A 24,629-nucleotide genomic window follows, 5' to 3' on the forward strand; every position below is an offset into this window, starting at 1 on the left:
TTTATTTCTCCTTGTTGTTTCTTCTTTCTATGTGTGCTGCATTCTGCAGCATACATAGAAAGAGGAACATGCCTCTTAGGATTGTTTCTGCAGGAGGGTGCCCCTTCCTGCACAAAAACAATCTTTCGTGCAACTGAGGCAATCTTGAAACCATGGCGTAACGGTGCCTGCATTGACGCTAGGCTGCTGAAAAGGCATCAGCACAGGGAGAAAGGACGGGAGCTCATAAATAAGATGCATTCCTACCCTTTCACTTTGGTGTAGGGCAGCGCAGAAAGGTGACTTGCTGCACTGCCCTATGTCAAAATCCCGTAAATGAGGGCCTACGAGAATAAAGTTCACTGAATCAGCATTTAGCTAACGGAGACTTGAAACAGGGCAGTGCAGACCATACACTTGTAAATTCTGCCTTTTTGCATACACATAAGGCCATATTTAACAAAGTTTTGCATCACCCTTTCACCACGCAAGGGTGACGCAAAACCTAGATGAGATTTACCAAGTCATGCAAGGCCGCCCTGCATGGCCCTGCATTGCCTGGTGACCCTGGAGAAATCGAAGTGCGTTACTCTGCCCCAGGGAGGCATTCCATGGATGGTGCATGGGTGTTCCCGCGCATCCACCTATGGATTCTGAAGTATTCCCAGATTTACCAATACTGGTAGACTTGGCAATGCATCAGAATTCTACGCCCTCCCAGGGGATACATAGCGAGGAGAACTATCTTTATTTCTCCTTGTTTTCCCCTCTTTCTACATGTGCTGCATTTTGCAGTAAACATAGAAAGAGGAAAAAAGCCTCAAAGGATTGTTTTTGTGCAGGAAGGTGATCCTTCCTGCACAAACATAATCCTCCATGTAATGCAGACAACCTTGCATCATGGTGCAGTGATGATTGCGTTGGTTCTAGGTAGCAAGTTTGTGCACCAGCGCAGGCAGAGAGCAGGAATGCACCAAAGCGCAGCGCAGCAATGTGTCTTGCTGAGTTGAGTGAAATAATGATATATAAGGCTGTAGTTTACAAAAGGCCAACATTGGCACAGATTTACACCCGATTTCCGTCGGGTTGCATTACTTTCATAACGCAACCCTGATGCAAAGTCTTGTGGTGGGATTTACAATCCAATAATAGGTAACGACCCCACCCCTGTGGGGTGTATCCCCGGGCACTGGACTGAAGTAACGAATTTTTTCGTGGTTGTCAATGAATAATTTACTCAATTATGCAGTTGAAAGTTTTTTAATTTTTCACTTGATTTTTCATTAATCCTGTTGGAAAACTTCATTTCCCAAAATGCAACATGTTACTTTCACAAAGTTGTCTCAATCAGTGTTCCAATGCATTTCGGCAAACTGCCTTCATCAGGGAACATCTAAAACAAAAAATTTAAACTGTCTGTAGTGATACCAGATAAATATGTACAATACACAATACTAGTCACATACATTGTAACAAATGTTAGACAAATGGCGTGTAAATGTATCAAGCGTGGTTTTAGACTCGAGAGAAAGGCTGTAAGGGGACCGTGTAGGTGAACCTCGTGTCGGGTGGCGGTTTGATCACTTAGAAAAAATGCGTGGGGGTTATAACTGAAATCACTATATGGAAGTGACTAAATAAATATAATACGGGCGTTGAAAAGTAAAATAAGCAAGCTGGAGGGAACTGCGGAGGTTAATATCAAGATCTTACCTGAGCTGAGACCGTCGGTTAACTCAGGTGCCTTCCATGAGTGTGCTGCTAGTGCGTGACTCGCTGTGTGGTGTGATATTTAAACGTAATTGACGTGCTACTAAAAGTGAAAAGCGGACTGCTGGAGTGTGCGTGTGGAAAGAAAAAAGTTCCTCAAAGAAAATTAAATTAAACTCACAGGGCGTGCTATTTGTGTGGTATGTAATGACAAACGTTTATCAACAGTCTGTATTGTGGATGTGGTTAATCAGTTCTGAAACATTGTCAATCAATAAGAGAACAGCAGCCTTCCGATATGGTACCCAAGGCTAATATCGCAGTCAGTATGGTCTGTTTGGGTTGAATGTTTATAAATAACAAGAAAATTCGACCCTGTCATTCATTCCATGCGGCTGTAGAGAGTTCAAATTATAAATCCAATGATTTTCTCTTTGCAGTAATGCTGTACGGTTATCAATTCCTTCTCGTTTTTGCACTACTTCTAGAATGCAAGCTTTTAATTGGCTGTTGTGATGTTGAGCTTCAATAAAGTGATGAGCTACCATTGATTTAGTTTGTTTGGTTCTTATGTTGCTTTTGTGTTCGTTCAATCGGACTTTTAGTTTGCGTTCTGTTTGTCCGACATAGACTTTTCCGCATGGGCATTTTAACATGTAGATGATATTTGAAGTATCACATGTAGCTGTCACCTGTAGTTTGATTTTATGTCCTTTCATGGGGTGCATGATGTACGTCCCCTTCATGATGTTGTGACAGTTGCTGCAATTTAAACATGGTATCGTGCCTTTGTAGGTAGCTTGCTGAGATTTTGTGGGTGAGTGTTTAATGAGGTCTCCGAGGTTTTTGCCTCGTGTGTAAGCAAATATCGGTTCATGGATGAAGGTGTTTTTGAAATCCTGCTCTAGTTGTAACACTGGCCAGTGTTTTTTAACAGCCTTTTTCAACACAAATAGTGATTTCAGTTGGCTTGTAGCCCAAAGCTATGTGCTGCCTTTAGGGGTGGGCGGAATTTGCGAAATCAACTTTCGCAAATTATCGCGAAAATGTTTAAAATTATCGCAAACAAGCGGAAATATCGCGAAGATGCGGAATTTTTTTTCCCGCATGTTCGCGAGATTTTCTGCATGGTTGCGGGTCGCCAACTTACCCATGTGGTTGCTCGCGGGCGCGGCCATCTTGTTTTGAGTTGTCTCGCGGTGCATGATCGCGAGAAGAAAGACGTGATCGCGCGACGCATGACGTTACTGCGGGCGCAAACTGTCGCGAGGCAGCGCAAATGGCTAAAAACAATCAAACATCTCATGGAGAACACGACCGGATCAAGAAAACTTGTTGGCAAACGCAGGGATTCAGGTAAGGCGATCGCGCGCGCGTGAGAATGTATTATTTTACAGCGCGAGCAAGAAACAAATTATCGCCAAGCTGCGGAAAGCGGAAATTTTGAAATTTTCGCGCTCTCCGCGGAACGCGAAAATGTTAAATTATCGCAATTTCCGCGAACGGAACGAAATTTTTGCCCACGCCTAGCTGCCTTGCAATACTTTGCATCAATGAAGCGTTCCATAGGTAGTTCATGTGCAATCACCCATGGGTTTTGATGCAAATCCCTATTTACAAAGAAGTGTACATAGGGATTTGCCCTAGTAATCCAGCACCCCTGTGAGCCAGGCATAAGGAGGAGAAATATTTTTGTTTCTCTTGTTTTTCCCATTTTGCATGTGTGCTGTATTGTACACTGCACATACAAAGTCGAAAACACATTAAAATATAGTTTTCCAGCACAAAACCTATGCTTACCTCAATGCATACACACTTGCACTATGGATCAAGGGTGTTCACGTTGGCACATGGCAACCCAACCCAAGTGCGCCAGGCCATGGATATGATGCTGTTCTGCTCTCCTTGTTTCATACAATGCAGTGCAGCATGTTCACCTGCTGCCCTCGGTTACATGACTTCTGTGTAAATGGGGGCCCAATTTTATGCATAAACATTTGTATTGCAAGTCTGAGTGCAATGCTCGCTCTAAGGTATTATGCTAAATCGAGTAATTCTGTATGCCCAGCATCAGAAGTATATGATTGATGCAGGGTGGCAGCAGATTACTTCTTCGAGGTCCACTATCTTGACCTGCCACTAGATCAGAGCCACTGCATGTAACAGCAACTGCATCAACATGATTAGTTTGTCTTTAATTTTTTATTTTGTAGTTAGATATAGAGAGGCAGTAAACCGGAGTATTCGCGTGATTTACATTATAACAACAATGTACAATGATAGAAGCAGAAATTGATTCTAGTAGAAAACGGTAACAGTGAGAAGGTAAGCATTAATCATGTTTGGCTATTTAGTAAGGGAATGAATATCACAACTGATGTACAACGAAAGTGGTCGCAGAGTCAGTGATGAAGACGGGCCCTGGAGGGGCAAATAAGGAACAAGTTATATCAAAGAAGCAAAGAGTCAAAAGAGGGTCTGGTTGTTATCAACCAGATCGCATACACTTTTCTCAAGAACATCAGAGTATGTTGGATTCTTCGTTGAGTGGGTAAAGAGTTACAGGTGCTAGCTACAGGTGGTGAAGGACTGCTCTAGGGCTGGTGAAGAGCCTCCAGGTGAAGAGAGGCATTATCTATTGATGTTCACTGGATATTTTCACTAAGTTGGTCAGATGCCTTGGCTTGTTCAGTAAAATGGCTTTGTAAGCCGCCTATCCGATTTTGATCTTGATCCGAGCTTCCAGGGATTACCAATGAAGCTCTCTTAGCATTGATATAAAGTGTTTAAAATTGTTGGTTTTTGATATTAATTCAATGGTGGAGTTTAAGATTGCCTTGACTGGTATCAGGGAGTTGTGTGGGATTCCTGCTAGAATATAATGTCCTCAACCAAGCCAAGCCGTTACATGGGTTTGGGCTGGGAAGGCAGGCTTATCATCATCAAAGATGGTCAGCGTTCATTGAGGCTCCAAGTCACTTCACTACCCAATCACGATAAACAGTCACAGCAGGACACTGACCAACAGGGCCACAGTATGGTATATTTAGGATGCCCCAGGGATCATGTGGACACCTATATGACCATAGTGACGATTCCACAAGCTTCGCAAAAAGAAAATGACCTAGTGCAGCATATACTATGTCCCCAAGACCCTATCTGTAACCTGAAAACAAAAGCTTGTTTTCTATTGCTTTAACAATAATGTCTCTCTGCACTTACATATCAGTTTGTGCCCGTGTTGGAAATGGTCATCTTTTGTGCGGTATCACCCCAGACCTTTGCTTGACTGTTTTTGCTGGCTGTATAGCTCTAAGCACTTTAACATAGTTAATCAGTGGTAAAGTGCCTATGCTCCCCCCTTTGAACATGCTGAAATTGACGTTTAAACTGCAAATTCGACCTGCTGCAATAACCCCTTTTGGAAGGCCTAACCTTCACTTGAGCTATTTATAAGTAAACTATAAGTAATTTGACCCTAATGCTCTACTGCCCATAAGCAGGTGCATGGTATTAAAAAGTAGGACATACTGAAAGATCGACTGGTGGTCCACGAAATCCAAGAGGCCATTGAGGAATATTAACGATAGCACTGGGATTGTCCAAACAGCAGAGGAAGAAGTTTCTTTCTCAAACTATGAATCTCTATATAAAGCACACCAATTAGACCTCCAAGAGGCAACAACATCAGTGCCTTTCCTCACCATACGAGCTACCGAGACACAAAACGTAGATGAGCCTATCTCCATGGCTGAAATTCCCACCGTAACAAAGCATCTGAAACTGGGGTAGGCGCTGGGTCCTGCGGCTATACAGCTTTGTCCCACAAATTGCCCCCTTGCTTGCAATCTTGTAAACAAGCTCTCACCCATGCAGAGCCCATCTCAGTCAATGACTGAGGTGTCTATATATAATCTTAAAACCAAGTGAAGACCTCCTCATTTTCTTATCATACAGACCAATCTCCTTGCTGAATATTGACTTTGAACACTTTGCGAAAGTTGTACTGAATCATATGGAGGCAGTGCTGCCTCAGCTGGTTCACGCTGACCAGGTTGGATTCATAACAGCTCATGCTACCTCTGACAACAGTAAACAGGCACTTCACCTGATCGATAACGCCATTAGGAGATACAAGGAGGGAGTCCTCTCTCTCTATGCTGCAAAAACATTTGATAGAGTGGAACGAAGGGGAATGATGAGGGCAGCACTTCGCAACGTAGGCTTTGGAAGTACATTTCGTGGCTGGGTTGACGAACTGTATGTAACACCACAGGCAAAGGTCCAAGTGAACAGCCTAGGTATTCTTAGAATAGAGATAGAGAGCGGCACAAGGCAGGGCTGCCCATTATTGCCATTGCTTTTCTCCCTTGTTACTACAAAAGATCTGAAAGAATGAACTAAATCAGGACATTGCATTTAGAGGGACACATGAAGGTTAAGCCTTTGCTGATGAAGACTTGCCCTTGCCCACAATCCTCCGACAATCCCTACAAGAACTCACTAAATTGTTAGTGGTATTTCAAAATGGGGCAGACCTCAAAATAAACTTTAGCAAATCTTTGGGCCTCATATTAGTGGGAGGTCAATTATTAGTCAACTCACTGCAGCGGGAGATCCTGTTTAAATGAATTCTTACAAGGCTTACTAATTTAGAGATCTTTCCAGCGCTTGACCTCCAAGAGTGTGCCAGAAGTACCTTTAAACTCCTGTCCAAGACAATTAAATTCTCACAACATCGTGGCACTCTCTTACTCTTACATGTATTGGCAGACTTGCTTTCTTTAAAATTACTACTCTCCCTAAAATCCTTTATATGTTCCAAAATCTCCCACTTACAACAACAAAGGATGAATAGTCCTATTTACAAGATATCTGCAATAGCTTTGTCTATTCTCACCCATTCTTAGGGTCATCCTAAATATCTGGAATGATTTGATCAGACACAGGGACTTCATTACACATCCTTTACCAATGACACCAGTAGTGGGAAACTCCGACTCCACTCCGGGGTTAGACAGGCAGCGTTTCAGAGATTGGATAGATGGAGAGTGGTATTATCTTCAGAATTTTCTATCACAATGGCGCTGTCAGACCATTTGAAGACATTAAGTCCATCTTTCAGATCCTGGAAAGAGTAAGATAGCACTATTTCCAACTCTGTCAGTGTGTCTAACACCAGGGCATTAGAGAAGCATGTTTACAAAAGGCTATTGAGAACATTTCTTTTTGCCCAAAGGGTAGAGAGGATTATGGGTCAGAGTAACTCCTCCCAATTTAAACAGTTACACAATTAATTTTACTCCAACTGACCATCCGATGGTCAATATTGTTACACGTAGATGGAACGATGTGAAGGAAAAGGGAACTTTAGACTTCACCGCTAGGTGAGCAAGGAAGCAATTCCTTTTGGTTTAGGTACCCTCACACACCCTAGTGGTGTCATGCTTCATCATCGGGTCACCCCGACGCCTAAAAGTCGAGGTGGGCTCAACCACAACGTTGGGAGCTCCCAACATTGTGGTTGAGCCCACCCCGACTTTTAGGCGTCGGGGTGACCCGATGATGAAGCATGACACCACTAGGGTGTGTGAGGGTACCTAAACCATTAGAGAAGCAGCCATCCACTATCTAACCCCCTTTGAGAGGTTTTACCATATACTTCAAACATCGTGACACTTGATCTGTATTTTGTATGAAGTTTCCCAAGCTCATGGAGGATGAGAGAGAATAAGAGGTAAGTAATTAAGTGAAACCTGGCAAAGTGTGAACTTGACAAATGTCATAGAATTCCTGTGTCTTGTTCCCAGGTCAAATAACAGCTAGATAGGGGAGTGAGAGAATGGCTCCAGTAACCTCCTGGGAGGAAATTGGAGGTTGCAGGATGGAACTCCTCTGGGCTTGTGTTAATGAAACTCTGTGAAATGAGTCAGTCCCTAAAACACTAGGCCACTGGAAGTATGCAATTCTGCAGCTGCAACGTTTTCCACATAATTATAGATTTGATGCAATTATCACTTAATTACACCATCTGCATAATCTGCAGATTTTAACCAAAAGATGGGTTGTAGCTCAAACGGATCAAAGAATGTGGTGACGTGTTCCCGTGCAGTGGAAGGCCTTTCGCAAATACTGACTGGTCATCTTTAAGTTGCTTATTGCTGTATTTGGGTGTTAAACTAGTACTGAGGTGAAATCTACAAAGAGAGTGTTACCATATGTATATAATTACAAAATAATAAAGTAATACAGCCACGAAATGTGCCGCATTACACCGCATGATTTGCCTTTTCTTGCTACTTAACAGTCAACACTGCATAATTTGGTCTACCCCTGACGCATATTCCATTGGCCCTGCTAAAACACATCCCTTAAATACAATAGGGCATGAGTCTTTTGAGCTTTGTGAGGGGCAGTGGCAGGTGAGTAAAAGGACACGAGAGAGGGGAGAGAGGAGGAAGGAGGTGGACGGGAGGGAAGAGGGAAGGAGAGAGAGGAGAGAGGAAGAGTGTGAGAGAAAGAGACTTTTAACACAAAAGCACAAATTACATTTTGGGACTGGCCATTTTGCCAGCCCGCAGAGTGCTGTAGACTCCAGACAGGTCATTTTGTGTTAAATGCCATCAAGCCACTTCAAAGCTGTAAAGAAAGAGGGAGGGGGCGCCTTGCCAAAAGGCTAGATGCAAGTTCAAACAGCAATTTAACTAAAGGGAGATAAAGTACCTCATAAAATTGCACAGATGTATTCCCAGAAGAAGAAGAAATTGTGAAATTTCCTTACTCAATGTGAACGTGACCAATATTTTGCCAACCTCTAAAGAAACTCAGTTCCAAGAAGAGAGCAAACTTCTGCAGCAGGAGTTCACTCTCAAATTTCTTTTCTGAGACTGGGTAGTTTCTTGTGTGAGCGGAGAGACAGTCATCAGCTGGCAGCCGGAACAAGGAAAGGGAAGCTGGCTTTTACAGGGGGCTGTGAATAGGGGTTTGGGGTACAGCCGACAGGAGGAAGGGCTGTCCCCCGGGGGTATTGGGGGAAGCTGTGCAATCTAGATGACTGTGCACCATTTGGACTACGTGGGTTAGATGATGTAGCCCAAGGATATATATGGGGCCATTTGTAGGTAGCTGCAAACACTTTTCCTTGAGTGTTATATTTGGCAAAGTAGGTGAGCTTACTTTCGATAATATGGCTGAGGACAAGGTTTCAGTGGCACTCCATTTGTTGTAGGAGGTGGGGTGCCTGGATTTGATCGTGGCTGCTGCGACAGGCCGGCCAGGCAGGCATCCATGGGGAAGCCGTTGCAGTGTTGGCGTGCTCCCCACCCCGTGGACACAATTCTGGGGGCATTCAGATAGGCAGTTGGGTACTCTTGCGAGTTCATGGAGCGGCCTCTCAAAGTTGGTGAGGTCAGGGCAGAGTGAGGGAGGGGCCATAGGTTATGAGCGTCAGAGCTACGGTGGGCAAATTGGTGAGAGTGGCTCACCCGCTTTGGCTCTCAGTCTGTGGGGTAGTTGTGAAAAATAGTGGCAAGGCAGGGGGGTGAGGCCTAGTTGACTGTGGTACTGGGGTGGAGGGCCTTAGTGTAGGCCCATGCTTGAACCTCAAGCACACTGGTGGATCAGGAGAGAAGTGGCAGGCCCCACGGTGGGGGAGAGATGTGCCAGCCACAGTATTGGGAGGCCCCAGTGGCCAGTAGGTCGATCCCAAAAGCTTGGGGGATACACTGGAGTAGGAGGGGAGAGGAGCATGGACAGGAGTTGGAGGTAGCAGGCCTCTCCAGAGCTAGCAATTGGGATCAGGCTGTGAGAGCAGTCAGAGAGGCCAGGGAAGCTAGAGGCAGTCTCCTGTATCCCTGGGTGTGTGACACTAGGTGCATAGGGTGCTTGGGGGTTCTCCAAGCATAGTGGCTGGAAGGCTCGCCAAGGAGGGGAGGCTACCTTCAGGAGCAGAGAGTGGAAGGGAGCAAGGGGGTGAAGAGACGGCAGGGCATAGGCACATTACCAAGGCAGCGAAAAGGGGTCCAGCATCAGCCCTAGTGGCTGCTATGCTGAAATGGAGTGAGGAGGAAGTCAGGAGGAGGATGTGTGAGTATGCATTAGCCGTCCTCAGCGAATGTATTCTCGGGGAGGTCAGAGATGGGGGTATTGCAGGAGCAGGAAGTACAAGGTGTGGGGGGCATGCAGGGCCAAAGAAGGGTTAGCTCTACCATGCCTGGTAGAGGTTAGTCAAGTGGCAGGGCTCAGGTTGTAGGGGTTCTTTGGGCTTGCACACTGGACCTATCATCTTTTTCACAGGTCTCAGGATGTCAGCAGGCAGCGGACTCAGAAAAGCAAAGCATGACTCATTCACCCTGAGGTGAAGAAAAGGCATGGCCGTACCGCGTCGTTGGACCTGGCCTTAACTGACACAGAAAGGTCCGGTGAGGCCTCGTCAGGGTGCATGAAGGACATGCGCAGATCGTCTTCGGGAGGACGAACATATGGATCACGATGGATTGCAGTGACGGAGTTCCTGGGAGGGTTGGTACACCCCCAGGAAAAGGTAGGCGGTTACTCCACGGTGGGGCATGATGCGCCACAAGAGCTGGCAGCTTGCAAACGCAATGCATGGTTAGATGATTTGGCAGACTGTGTGGAGTTGGACTATGAGGAGGACAGTCTCAAGGAGAGAGAGATTGTCAACAGTGATGTGCTGGGTGATGCAGAACAGAGGTAGTGGCAGCATGGTGTGGGGCAGTCCGAAGGGGGTGGTCTGAGTAGTGTTTTTCAGGCCACGCACAAGGTACCAGCAAGACCAATGGATATCCAGTCAGTGGCCAAGTGATTTTCAATGGCAGGGCAGCAGGCTTTAGAGCCGGCACCAACCTTATTGCCAGGTAAGAACATAGGAGCCGCAGGGTCGGCCCTGGTGAAGGTGTCAACTGGAGTAGATGCTTGGTGCGGGTGGGGTAAGAGGATACAAGACTATGGAAAGGCACTTATTTGAATGACACAGGGGTAGGCATGGAGCAACGGGGTCCTAGGACACAGGAACCGACAGTATGAAGAAGAAAGCAGTGGTTAAAGAGGATGGGGGACAACTACAGGAGGAAGGATGCCAGAGGGGAGCAGACAGGTGACAAGGTCAAAGACATGGAATCGGAGGATGGGGGACAAAAGGGGAGAAAGGGGGTTGGAAGGAGCTGAGGTCAAGGAGAGCAAGGCCCTGAAAATAAAGAAACGTCTGTACATGGGGGTGACTAAGCCCTTTGGGAGTGCAGCTTATGATGTCCACCAAGGAAAAGATCTGGAAAAGGGGAGTAGAAAACTTTAAGCAAGAATTGAGCGTCAAGGAAGGATGAATATGAACTGTCGAAATGCCCAAGGTTGCCTGTGACCATAGAGAACTAGACGGCGGCCTTTCTCATTTGTGCTAGTGTGTACTGTTAGAAATAGCCAGAGAGGAGTGTGACCCTGTTTAAGCACATGGGTGTCATATGCAAAGCACAAATATCATTTGGGGGTAATGCGTGGGCATTGTATTACGAATTTAGAGCATGCATGGCCTTTGACGCCGAGGCTAAGTGTGGAGCAATAGACTCCGACCTCTGACAGCATACGATGAGTTCAGCAAAATTTGGCAAGATGATATTCGTAGCCAGCAGCCTGCTGATAGTTTATCGGCCCTGTCAGGCCCACCCCACCTGGGTAAGGGTGAGTTCCATAACAAAAAACCAAGGCGGATGATGGGGACCTTTTGGAATTTCAATAAAGTGCTTGAGAGAGTATTGCAGGTTTAAGTACAAATATTCAAAGTTCTCGGGGAGGCTTGCACTGTTCTGGCAATGCAGTGAGCCAGCAAGGAGGCCAAGCAGAAGGATACTTAGCCCAGTGGCAGCAGAATCAAGGGGTCTCCGATGCACGCCAACACACATCTGACCCCTACGGGAGAGGAAAGGGGGCACCAGGAACAGGGAGGATAAGGCTCGTACTCCAGTTAAGTTAGGTAGATTAAACTTTTGGCTGCAATCCCACCTTAATAAAGAGGATGCACTGATCTTGCAGGAGGGGTTTCAGTGGCATTTCCGTTTAGGGTACGATGGTCCTAGACTTCGGCAATGGGCAGACAATCTCAAATCGGTAAAGGAACACCCACAGGTGGCACATGAGAAATTGCAAAAAGAAGTGAGGGAGGGTAGGATGGCAGGTCATTTTTACAAATGGCCAATGGGGAACCTGTTTGTGTCCCGGAGAGGGGTGGATCACAAGAAGGAGCAGGGTCAGTTCCGCCTGATTCAACATCTGTCATGGCCAGAGGGGCATTCATTGAACAACTTTATAGCTGAAGAGGTGGCTTCTGTGTCGTATTCATAAATGGACATGGCAATGGAACTGGTGGAGCAAGCAGGGGTAGGAGCAGAAATGGCAAAATGCGACATAAATTCGGCATTTCGGTTGTTGCCCATCCACCCTGAAGATTTTCAGCTGCTGGGTATACAATGTGGAGGTCAATGATACGTGAATAAAGCTCTTCCAATCGGTTGCTCAATTTCATGTGCTCAGTTTGAGTTGTTTAGTTCATTTCTACAATGGAAATTTACATGGTGCACTGGGCACAAGTGAGTAACCCATTACCTGGATGATTTCGTCTTTGTCACCAAGCCTGGCTCTGTAGACTTCCAGCGTCTGCTGGTATTTTTCAAGAGCTCATGGAGGACATTGGGGTCCTAATGGTGCCGGAAAAGATAGTGGGCCCACAGACAGAGCTTTCCTTTATGGACTCTGAAGTCATGGAGGTACGTTTGCCTCCAGACAAAAAGCTGAAGATGCGATTGTTGTTGGACACAATGCTGGACAAAGCTAAAGTCAAGGTCAGGAAGATGCAGGTGCTTCTGGGCTACCTAATTTGGCATGCAGTGTGGTATGGGCAGGTATGACATTCTGTAGAAGGCTGGGGTTGGCTCTATCAGGCCTGTCCTTTAGGGCACCATCATGTGCGGCTATCAGCAGGGGTGATGGAGTATCTGCACATGTGGCACTTCTTTCTGCAGTCATTCGACGGTCCTTCCCTGTGTCATCACACAAGCTGGAGAGGGATGTCCAGATTTATCCGGATGGGGCAGGCGGTATAGGATTTGGCTTGTACTGGCAAATGCATTGGTGTGCCAAAGAATGAACGGGAGGGTGAAAACATGGTGGACTCAGCACTGCTTTTCTTGAGTTGTTCCCACTGGTGGTAGCAGTCACCCTGTGAGGGAAGTTGTCGGAGCACAAAAATGTTTTGTTTCGATTGACAACATGGCAGTGCTGCAAGTGGTCAACAGACAGTTAGCCAGAGACATGCAGTCCTAAACTTGCTGTGGGGATTTGTGCTGGTGTGCTTGAAGCATGATATTTTGTTCAGGGTGAAACACATACTGGTGTGGACAATCACATTGCAGATGCTTTGTCTCATTCACAGTGGGAGAGGTTGCATGGTCTGGTCACAGAGGCGGACAGGGACAAGACACACATGCCGATGGAGCTATGGACAGTAGCAGACAGTGGATGTTCCAGCTGGTTGCATGGTCTCTGGCTGTATCTACACAGAAAGAGTGTGCACAGGTGTGTGGGATATATCTCACTACAGGGGCATGTTGGAAGTCGTGTGAATGAAAAGGAAAAGTGTGAAGAATGTTGTGCAGTTTTTTTGGGGCTGACGTAGAAAGGGCTTTCTCGAGTTACAATTGCTGGCAAATTGACAGACATTGCTTTCATGGGTAAGTTGTTTGCGGGTATGTTCCATTAGCTGGGTATGGAAGGTTGGGAACAGGGTTGTTCAGGGACGTAGCGGAAGCCACTTACATGGCAAGTATTTACCAAGGTGATTGGTGTTTTGCCCGAAATTTGTAGGGCAGAAAGGGAATCTATAATGTTTTCTACCTTATTATTATTATTAGTTTTAAATTTATATCAGGCGCAACAGCTACCCAAAAAGGGTTTCCCGGCGCCAGCCAGAGAAGGAGCAGGAAAATAAATTACTGATTTAACAGCCAAGTTTTGAGTGATTTACGAAAGTGCGTGTAAATGGTTTCACTCCGGAGTGATAGAGGAAGAGCATTCCACAGAGAGGGGCCTAGGTAGGCAAAGGAACGACCACCCATACGGGACAGTCTAATCCTAGGAACCATGAATTTTTTCTGAGCGGTGGAGCGAGGAGTACGTGATGGCAGATAGGGTTTGGCTAGTTTTTGCAAATACTGAGGAGCCGTACCCTGCTTGACCCTGAACATGTAGCTCAGAGCTTTAAACTTGACCTGGCTCTCAACTCTAAGCCAGTGGAGGTCACTCAATGAACCTGAGATGGAGGCTGCTCTAGGAACTTGACAAAGCAATCTTGCAGCAGAATTCTGCACCAGCTGCAGCTTGCGTGTTACGTCTTTATTGGCTCCTAAGTAGAAAATGTTACCGTAGTCCAGTCTAGATGTTACCAGTGCCTGGACTACGGTTCTCTGGGTGGAGCTGGGCAGCATCCATACAATTTTCTTCAGCCATTTCAAGATGGTGAAGCAGGTTGCAGCCACCTTCATGGCTTGTTGACTCATAGATAGTGAGTCGTCAATGATAAAGCCAAGGTTACGGACATGATGAGAGCGGCGAGGCAAATCACCCATTTCTGCCGGCCGATGGTGAGGTCCCCAAAGATCTTTGTTTTTTCCCGAGATCAGGGCCTCAGTTTTTTCAACATTAAGTTTAAGAAAGTTGGCCTGCATCCAGGATGCCATTTTACTCAGCCCAGCCCCAAGAACAGATGGTTCCGACTTATTCCCCACAGAGAGAGAGAAAATAATCTGGGTGTCATCGGCGTAAGAAAATAAAGACAGTCCAGCGTCCTCTGCAATCACTGCCAGGGGTTTGACATAGATGATAAATAATAAGGGACTAAGGATAGACCCCTGTGGAACCCCATAGGGAGAGGAGTGGACACTGGAGGTGGCTACAGAAGAAAAGACCTGAAAAGTGCAGTCGGTAAGAAAGAAAATGAGCCATCTGAGTTCTGAATCAGCAATCCCCAGAGACTGTAGAGCCTTTATTAGCACGGCATGAGACACCGCGTCAAAGGCCGTGTTTAGGTCGAGTAAAATAAGGGCCACTGTGTCTCCGGCATCCAAAGGAGGGCATAGCATTTCAGTGATGCCGAGAAGAGTGGTTTCAGTTGAGAAGCGAGCTCTAAACCAGATTGTGATGGATGGAGACATTTTTTAGTTTCAACAAAATTGGATAGCTGCTCATTAATATGCTTTTCTAAAACCTTGGAAAGTGCTGGCAGCAGGGAGATTAGCCGATAATTCGAGGAAAGGGTAGGGTCGGCATTGGCCTTCTTCAGCAAAGGGAGGACCATTGCATGCTTCCTGTCAGAGGGAACGATGGCCTCCTTTAAGGAGGAATTAAGAAGCTCCATCATTATTATAAGAGAAGGCAGTTCAAGCTGCCGCAGAACTGATATAGGGAGGAGATTACGGGGAGCCAGATTTGATGCTACATAAGTACTGTCTGAGGGCCGTATTGTCTAATGGTGACCAAGATTCCAGCTTATTGGCAGGTTCTGTGGTGCAAGTATCTCTACATTGAAGCGTGCCGGCTTCTTGAAGGTAATTAGATGGTGATGAAATGGAATTGACTATTTTCTTTCTATTCGGTGTTGAGTATATTATTTTCACTTTGTTATTGAAAAATTGCGCGGGCTCCTCACATTGCCCTTCATTCAGGCTAGGAGGAACGGGCTGGGTTCCAGAGCCTGATAATTCCTTCACCATTTTGAACAATGTTTTTGAGCATTTCTGTGCTCCAATGATAGTGGAGGAGACAAAGTCAGCACGGGCTGCCCTGCAGAGAGTGTGGTAATCTCTCTTAGCTCGTATGTAGGCAAGTTTGGAATCCGGTGCATAGTCCCTCCTCCAGCGTCTTTCCATATCTTTGCATTTTGTTTTCTCAGTTTTTAACTTATCAGTAAACCAAGGGGCTGGGGGGCGATGATTCTTTAACCCTCTTAATATAGGGTGGAAGGCTAACATCAATGGCTTTCTGAATCCACTTCTGAATGGCCACTAAGTCGGACATAAACACTTGATTAAGGGTGGGGCCATTAGTGGATAGAAGCTTGTTAAAGGCTTCAATGTCCAGCTTTCCCCAGTTCCTAATTGGTTTTTAAGTGACGCGAGTGGCTGCTGGCAAGTTGACTAATAACTCTAACCTGAAACCAACCGAGAAGTGGTCAGACCAACAGAGTGGAGTAGCTGTGGAGCAAACAATATTAGGTAAATTGGAAAAAATTGGGTCCAATAGATGGACATCTGTGGGACCTGAAATACAAAGCAGCATATTCATTGCTGCCAGATCAAAAATAAAGGTGTTACTAATTGCACAAGAGGGATCATCAAGTGAAGGTTAAGATCCCCCAATATGGAAAAATTGGCAGAGCTAAGAAGGAGAGGGGTAACTAGGTCCGGAAAAGCTGAGGCCCATTGCCTAGATAGCCCCGGGGGGGGGCGATAGACCAGTATCCCCAAAAAGGTAAAATGAGGGGTGAGGGTCAATTTAAATAAAGCAGCTTCACAACCACGTTGATTACGTTGATGCTTTTTGGGGCATTCTGATGGTCAAAATTGTTGAGGGCAGGGGTAACAGGGGCCTCCTATGGGAGGACGTAGGGTTTCAGCAGGCAGGGGTAGGAATCCAGTTGCATCATTCAAACCAGATCAGAGGTCGACAGGAATGACTGTTCTTCTGCCAGTGTACCCCATGGTGGGTTTCTTCTTGGCAGCATGGGGTGGGGAGCCATGGGGGCAACAAGTGGCATTCTTGAGTGAAGTTTTCAGACATCGTCTAGACTAGAGGAACCTGTAACTGCTTTCCAGCTGTTGGCAATCTTGAGAAAAGTGATCACTCAGTTGGGGTTGGTAGCTACCGGGTTATGGTGCACATTCAGTTCTAATTGGGGTGGCTATAGAGGTGGGCAGGAGGGGCTGGTCCCTGGATTGAATCATGGGTCTGGGTAGATGATCTTCTAATTGTTTCAAGAGGTATGTCAGATCTGAATGGGGTGAGTGTTGAGCGACCATTTGCTATATTTTCCTTTACTGCTGTTTTCCACTTTAGGTTCTGTTCAAGGCACGGAGGCTGCCGGCTTGGTGGTATAGATTATGGGGAATTTGTTCATAAAATGGGCTGACTGGGAAGCCGGCAAGAGTCACCATGGACGTAATCTTGGTTTTGACCATCGCGCACTTTCTGATGTAAGTGTTAGAGAGAGGTGCTTCCTACCCTGAACAGGTTGATTCAGGGGAGGAATGCCCCTGACATTTTGTTTGCATTTAGGAGAAATTGACCTGGCCATTGAAAAGGGCTTGTCCTTACTGAGGGCTATGAAGAAGAATCTGAAGGAGGTAAAAGCACAGTGGTCAGGCTGTTTTATGGATAGAATTCATACCGAGGAGGATTTGGAGAAGTGCTAACAAGCTAGCTTATAAGGCGAGGAGGAAAGTCAATAAGGAGATTTGCAGGTTTTACAGGAACAAAAGACTTGGGGGCATATTATCAAGGACGGTGTTCAAATTATCGCCTGTTTAGCGGCAGAAAACTGCCGCTATAGCGGTAATAATGGGCTTGATAATATGCCCTGGAGAATTCCAATAGAAGCCCATGTTCACACCAGAATATGGACTTCCATTGGAAGTCTCAAGGGCATATTATTAAGCCCATTATCGCTGCTTTAGCGGCAGTTTTCTGCCGCTAAACCGGCGATAATTTTTAACGCAGTTCTTGATAATATGCCCCTTGGTTGGGTAGAGCATGATGAATTGCGGAACAATAAAGAAGATTTATTTCATGGCAATGGGATGCATCTTTCCAAGTATGGGTTGGAATTGTATTTGTTGGAAGGGAAGGAATTTTTGCCATGGACATTCAGGGTACAGAAGTAAGATGGTCAGGAGGTAGATGGGGTAGAGGCAGAAAAAGCCAAGCTAGTGCCTTTTTCTGTTGGTGGTGGGCCCACAAGTTTGCAGGGGTTTAGATAAAGTTATTGTTGTTGCCATAGGTGAACCAGATTGAAACGGAGGGGGTAAACAAGCTCACACCAGAATGAGGCAGAAAGCTAAAGGTTACCTTATAGGAAGATAAATTTAGTAGATGTTAATAGATGTACTGTTAAACAGTAGGGGAAGTTTAAAATGTTACAATTGCAGCAGTGCAGTATGTCATGATGTAGATAATTGCTGGTGTAAGTTATGTGGGGGGTGGGAACACAGGGGTGGGGGGTAGAAATGGAAGGTGACAGACTTGTATAGTAAGGTTTTAGTTTTGTATGGAGGTATGCCTAGGTAATTTGTGTGATGCAAACCTGTTTCAATAAAGTGGCCTTTTCACACATATTAAAGTGCCAGTCCCTCTCACCCAATAGGGCTTTGAGCAACAGCCGACTGGAGGGAGGTCTGTCCCACTGGTGTATGGGGGACGTGGTGCAGTCTAGATGACTGTGCATTGTTTAGGCTACATCCATTAAAGGATGTAGCCCAAGAATATAAATGAAGCAAATAATGGGCTGCCACCCACTATTCTGTGGTAGGTGCAGGTGGCAGCCCATTTGTAGGTAGCGGCAAAAAGTTTTCACCACCCACCCATCCCTCAACTTAGGTTTTTGAGTGAGTGAGGTGTAGAGTTTTTGCATTAGGGACAGGTGTACAGGGGTTTCAGGAATTTGTATGGTTTTTGCTTTGAGACAAGTGCAGGTGTATTGGCAGTTGGCCCACACGTTTGTGGGGGTTTAGATAAGGTTATTGTTGTTGTCATAGATATAGTGAGGTTTTAGTTTTATAAGGAGGTATGCCTAGGTAATTGTTTTGATGTGCACCTGTTTCAATAAAGCTGCCTTTTTCACACACATTACGTGTTAATGGTCTGTGCTGCACCCTTCTCACCCAACTTCAGCATGCATATTAAAGAAGCTTGTCTTCAGGCATAAATGCACCAGCAACCATTTTATTTTTTAGACCATGTTCCCCTTGCACATGGCTGTAATTGTGATATACAGCTCACAATCCACCTCATAATCCAGTCTTAGTTTCTTCCCCTTCAACTGTAAACACTGGTACTGGGCATGTTTCATTTTAAAAGAAGCCATTAATAAAGCCTATTGTTTGAGATTTCTTAAGTGATGAAAGGGGATCTTGAGTAAAAGTGTGTCAGAAAATGGACTAAATCGGCTATGTTTAGCCTGCCCAAAGTATAGACCTCTCTGCTCTGGAAGAAGTGCTCCAGGGTGAAGGAATGGGGGGAATGTTGGATAAATGAAATGGACAGAGATGGGTGGTGAAAGCTTGTGGACGAGCCAATAATGAGAGGATAGTAACCCAGATCATGTGAGGTAGGTTTTTATTTGGGTTAGTAGCACACAAAGGAGATCACTGGATAACACATGCACCCTCATGGCATACTTAACCAGAAAGAAAAAAAGGAGTTTCCTTAAAGTGAGCGGTGAAAAGATACAAGTCAGACAAGCAAAAGGATGCTATAGAGGCTATGCTCCAAGAGAGGAACAAACACAGATGGTCAAGATAGGACAAGGAAAGCAAGCAAGTAAGAAGCAATCGAATAAGAATGGTAATAAAGCCAACCAATGGTAAGCAATGGCCGGGCTGTAAACCCACTGTAAGCTCAGAATAGGTCTTTTGCAACCAGACTGTATGCGCTGTCTGGTAGCCAAGACAAAACAGGACTCGTAATACCATCAGAGAGCCAGCAATCTTGAAAGGCACCTTCAGAACAGCCCTTTCTGTAATACAAAATTACTACTTTTCAATGGCTTTGTAACACTGAGGGCACAACTTATCTTCTTTTTCATATATGGCAAGTAATTTTACACATTTGCAGTTTCAAAGTACAGTAAATAAAGGCTGCTGCAATTGCACCTATATTGCTAGAAAATATGTTGCTAGACAATATGTTGAGACAAAAAAGGGTAGCTCACTGGTCCCAAGGTCTTTATATGTCTGTGAACCTTCTAAGGTGCCGATTCCGATCCGGGTCGGAAAGCACTCTGACCGAGCCGGATCCGGAGTGTTTTCCGACCGAGCCGGAGTCCTGCAGTTCGACCGAGTGAGTACGATGTGGCCATATGCTGCCGGACTCGGTTCGGTCGGACGCCCATAGAAGTCAATGGGAGCCGGTCGTACGACGCGTACATGGGCTACGATTGACTGAATTGGTACGTCTCGTGCAAGGGCGCCCCCTACAGTGGGTATGCATCGCTGCCACCCGCACTGTACATGCCTGTGTTGGGGGGACCCTTGGGTCTCCCCCTGTGTCCGAGTCGTAGGGCTGCGGGTGACAGGGGGTCCGACGCGGACCCCCAAAGGCAACCACCCGGAAGTTTTGCGAGCCGGACACTCCGACTCGCACAGGCTGTCCGACGTGTGCATCGTACTGGCTCGGTCGTAAATCACATCCATTGGACGCCACGGTTAGCTTATGACCGGGACATGCAGAGTGGTGCGGACCCGGAAACGACTTGGTCGGTGAATTTCACGTAGCTCGCATCATACTTCCTCGCTCGTACAGCTGTACGAGTCGGGCGGAAAACACGCGTACGGCTCGTAGTTTTTCCGTCCGGATCGCGTTCGGTGCCCTTCCGTCCCAGATCGGAATCGGCCCCTTAGTGTAAAAAGATGATACGTCCTTTGTCAGAACCCCTTTCAGAATGCGACAGAGTAAGTAGGAGCTACTAGACCCAACCCTAGAGTTGAGGTATTTTACTCCTGATGTCCCAGGGCATGGCTTCCTATGGGCTGTGACCAACTGCCAAGTAATACCCTAATAGCACTTGACTCTCAGTGGTAGAGCGGGTCAAGCACCAAGGCCTCTCATGGAGAGGTAGGTGCAAGGTCTATAAGAATACAAGCTTCAAAAAATGTACAGCAATCCTAGTTAATGAATGTCCAGCCAGGCACTCGCATTTATAATAAAAGTAATATTTCTATACGAACACAAAGTGAATTATGGCACACACAAACAATACACAATCTGTGTAAGACCAGCACTCAAGCTTTGTCTGGGTAAGATTCTGAGTCCCACTCCCTCCTTCTGACACTGGTTATTCCCCATTTATACGAGGCAAAATTCAGGTTAGTTACTGTTATTGAGTTTGAGTCTTAGAAGTCAAAGGGGCATATTTACACCAGAAGTGACGGAGCGTGACGTTAACCTCCCTTGGCTTAACGCTGAGCTCCACCACTTCTGAAATGCAGGGCTGCACCATTTTTACAACAATATGGTGCAGCCCTGCGTTTCCTCCTGCGCTGGTGCTAAATTTAGTTGCCTAGTGCCAAGGCAGGCAACCTTGCACCATAGTGCAAGGGTGTCTGTGTTGCAGGGGAAGATTGTTTATGTGCAGGAAGATGTCTCTTCCTGTACATAAGAAATCATTAAATGGAGTTTTGTAACTTCTATGGCGCTTTGCTGTTTACATGTGTGCTGCACAATGCAACACACATGGAAACAGCAAAACCTAGGAGAAATTAAACATTTCTCCTCGTTGCTCCAGGGTAAGACCAGGTTTTACCTGCTCTTAATTTTGGCGCTGGTCCATATTTATGCCATCCTTGTAAATATGGGACAGTGTCAAAATCAATGGGTGTTGCAGTGGAATGCCCACCACAACGCCTATTGCCTGCCCCTTTCACTCTAAGTGTAGCGTGAAAGGGGCCTTATTTACAAGCCAGCGTTAAGCCACATTAAGTGGCTTAACTCTGCCTTGTAAATAAGGCGAAGACCCTATCACCACCACAATGTCCGAAAAAGTGACATCGTGGTGGCGATAGGGGCTTGTAAATATGTCCCAAAGTGTCCCTGCACTGTAGCACTATCAGTCAGACAGAGTTCCCTTACGACTCTGCTGCCTAGCAATAAGTCTTATCATCATCATCAAGATATCTTTATTTCGGCGATTTGCCTTAAAAAGTTCAAAGAATTAATATATACACAGACAGACCTGACACAGAGTAAAATAAGTCATAGCAATACATTAGGTGATGATCAGACCCCTTCTTCTATTCCACATTGCTAATAAAAATTTAGAAACTGCAAAAACTATACATTCAGATGTGTCTGTTTTAAGGATTCTAAAAGCATGGCTACATTGCCGAAAACCCATGTTTTTGCAGATAGGCACTATCCAATGTTTCCTTGCTTTTGAGTATGCAGGGCAAAAAAATAGTACATGGAGCTCATCCTCTTTATCACAACTACAGCCTGGGCAGGCCTCAGTAGAGGTAGATGCCCAACTACTGGTGAAAGCTCTCAGGGGTAAAATGCCATATCTCCATTGAAGATATAATTTTCTTGATGCAATGGGATGGATAATATCCATAAAATTCTCAAATTGATAAAAATCCTTGACACTTAAAAAAGATTTGGTTAAAACTCCATTCTTAGGAGCAGTCTGTACTCTGTTTAGTTGCTCGGCCACGTAGATCTTAGTAAGCATCTTCCGCGAAATCACCTTGCAGCTTGTTTCCGGTTCATACCACATGTCATCTAACCCAAGTTTAATAAACTGGGATTTTATAAACAAAAACCAAGGGATTTTTAGTACACCATTGCTAGCCAAAATTTCCTTCAACTCTAGTCTATAGTGCAATAGTTCCGGCGTAGTCCACAACCTGTGCCAGTACCTGAGGGGCTTCAAGGCTAGTTCATCATCGATCGGCCTCAGGTCCAGATCCATCCTTAAAGGATGCAGCGGGGTACTTTGTGGGAGTGATAATAGCTGTCTGATGAACTTATTTTCAATTTTAGGAAGTTCCAACCCTGTTAAATGCCCCCAAAGTTCCGCACCGTATAAGATTGCTGCCCTAGCCTGGCTCTTATATACTTCAAGCGGGGGTTTAATAGGTTTATATGTAGACGTATTAGAAAACCTAAGAATACCCCCTGCATACTGGGATAGTTTCAGCTGCGCTTTAGCTATTTGTGGAGCCCATGAAAGATTTTCACTTAGAGTTACTCCTAGATAGTCAAAGGTTTTTACCCTTTCCAAATTTGATGAATCTAATTTTGGGTTCGGCCGTGTGGACGGTGAGGGATTAAAAACCATGTACTTTGTTTTGTTCACATTGATTTCCAGGCCACGACCTCTACAAAAGTCCTCGAAACTGTCGAGCACGCGCTGAATTCCCATTGGTGATTTAGAAAGTAGCAGAGTGTCATCCACGAGCATAATCGCTGGCACCCTGCTACCTGCCAAAATTGGGGCATCATATAAGTCTTATCTACTCCTGTTGGTGTTACGATATGGAGCACCCAGGAGCGTTCATCAGTCAGGTGTCACGGTGGACTGGAGTGAATGTCAGAGATGAGCAGGAGTCTCTAGCAAAGCAGCAGGCAAGGCAGCTGATCATCCACGCCATTCCTCTGATAGTGCAATACGTTCCCCGGATTCCAACAATAGGTCTTGTGTGGCTACTTGGCTTCCGATGCTCATGTAGGTGCTCTGGTTGCACATTGTACGAGGGCAACAGCTCTTGCTCTTCACAGCAGCTTCATCTGGCATCTGGGTTTGCTGACTTAAGGCAGCACACAGACAACTGCCCAATTGGTACAACAGTAATTATTTTTGCAGTAGCCCCCTCTGGCACATGGGGTCACCGACTTTAGGCAGCACGCTGGCAATGGCCTGATCAGTGTAACAGTACAGAGCTTCATGGCGGCCCCCTCTGGCATATGGTGTCACCGGCGTTAAGCAGGACACAGGCAATGGCCTGATCGGTGCTGCAGTATTGGTCTTCATCGTGGTCTCCTGTGGCATATGGGCTCACTGACTTTAGGCACAGGACAACAGCAGTACTGATCTGGACAGTAACCTTCACATTTTGCTTCTGAAGTCCACTCAATGGGAACCACACTGAACCTCGCTCTCTCCAGGCACTTTCCTCCTCCTCACAGGGCCCTCTGGTCTCAGCAGGCAGATGGATGCCAGTGCTCCAGGCTCCAGGGCAGGTGGTGTTTATTTTTCTAGTTGATGTTCCCTCAACCAACAGGAAGATTAGAAGACCCTAGTCCCAAGTCATGTCACAACAGAGAGAAGTCTTACTGAACTTCTCCATGTCGATGTACAGCTACAATCAGACTGCTTGATGGTTCTCCATGTGGGAGAATCAATCCCCTTTTTATAATCCATTTCCAGGTACAGATGGTATTTTTTCTCTGTCTTTGAAATTTGTGTAGTGTGTGTGTTGCCTGCTTTCAAGTACCCATTCCTCTGTCATGTCCTTTGTTCAGGAAACAGTCTGTTTGAGCAGGAGAATTTGGAGGTATTTTGACCGAATATAAAAAAAAATATCCCCATGCCAAAATATCGAATCAAAAATATCATGAAATGGAAATATCGTCAGCAAGAATATTGATTTTAAAGTAAGTAATATCGATTTTTAAAATATAAAAGTCACTAATATCGTTTGCAAAAGTGTAGTTGTTTAAAATATTGTTTTTTAATTTGTGTTATGTATTTTAGTATATATTTTAAATGTATGTGATGAATTTTTTTGTATAAGTATTGTTTATGTTTTTTAATATATGTGTTAAATTTTTAGTAGTTATTAAACTTAATTTAATTAAATTTTGTGTTTTTTAGTTCCGTAGTCAGTTAGGGGTATAGGGTGGAAGGTAATTTAATTATAATAAATTAGTTATTACTTTTTATTTAATATTATTTCTTTAATTTACATTTAATTATGCTTTTAACATTATTTTGGTACATTTTGGTGCCGATTCCGATCCTGTAAAACCCGGGTACGAATGGTCGTACGGAGCATATTCTCCGTCCGACTCGTACCCGGGAAAACCACCTTACAAACCCGCAAGTACGATTCATACAGAAATACCATTTCCGTACGAGTCGTACAAAACACCGACCGGCTAAAAAATAC

The sequence above is a fragment of the Triturus cristatus genome, chromosome 9 (genome assembly GCF_964204655.1).
Source record: "Triturus cristatus chromosome 9, aTriCri1.1, whole genome shotgun sequence".
Taxonomy (NCBI): domain Eukaryota; kingdom Metazoa; phylum Chordata; class Amphibia; order Caudata; family Salamandridae; genus Triturus; species Triturus cristatus.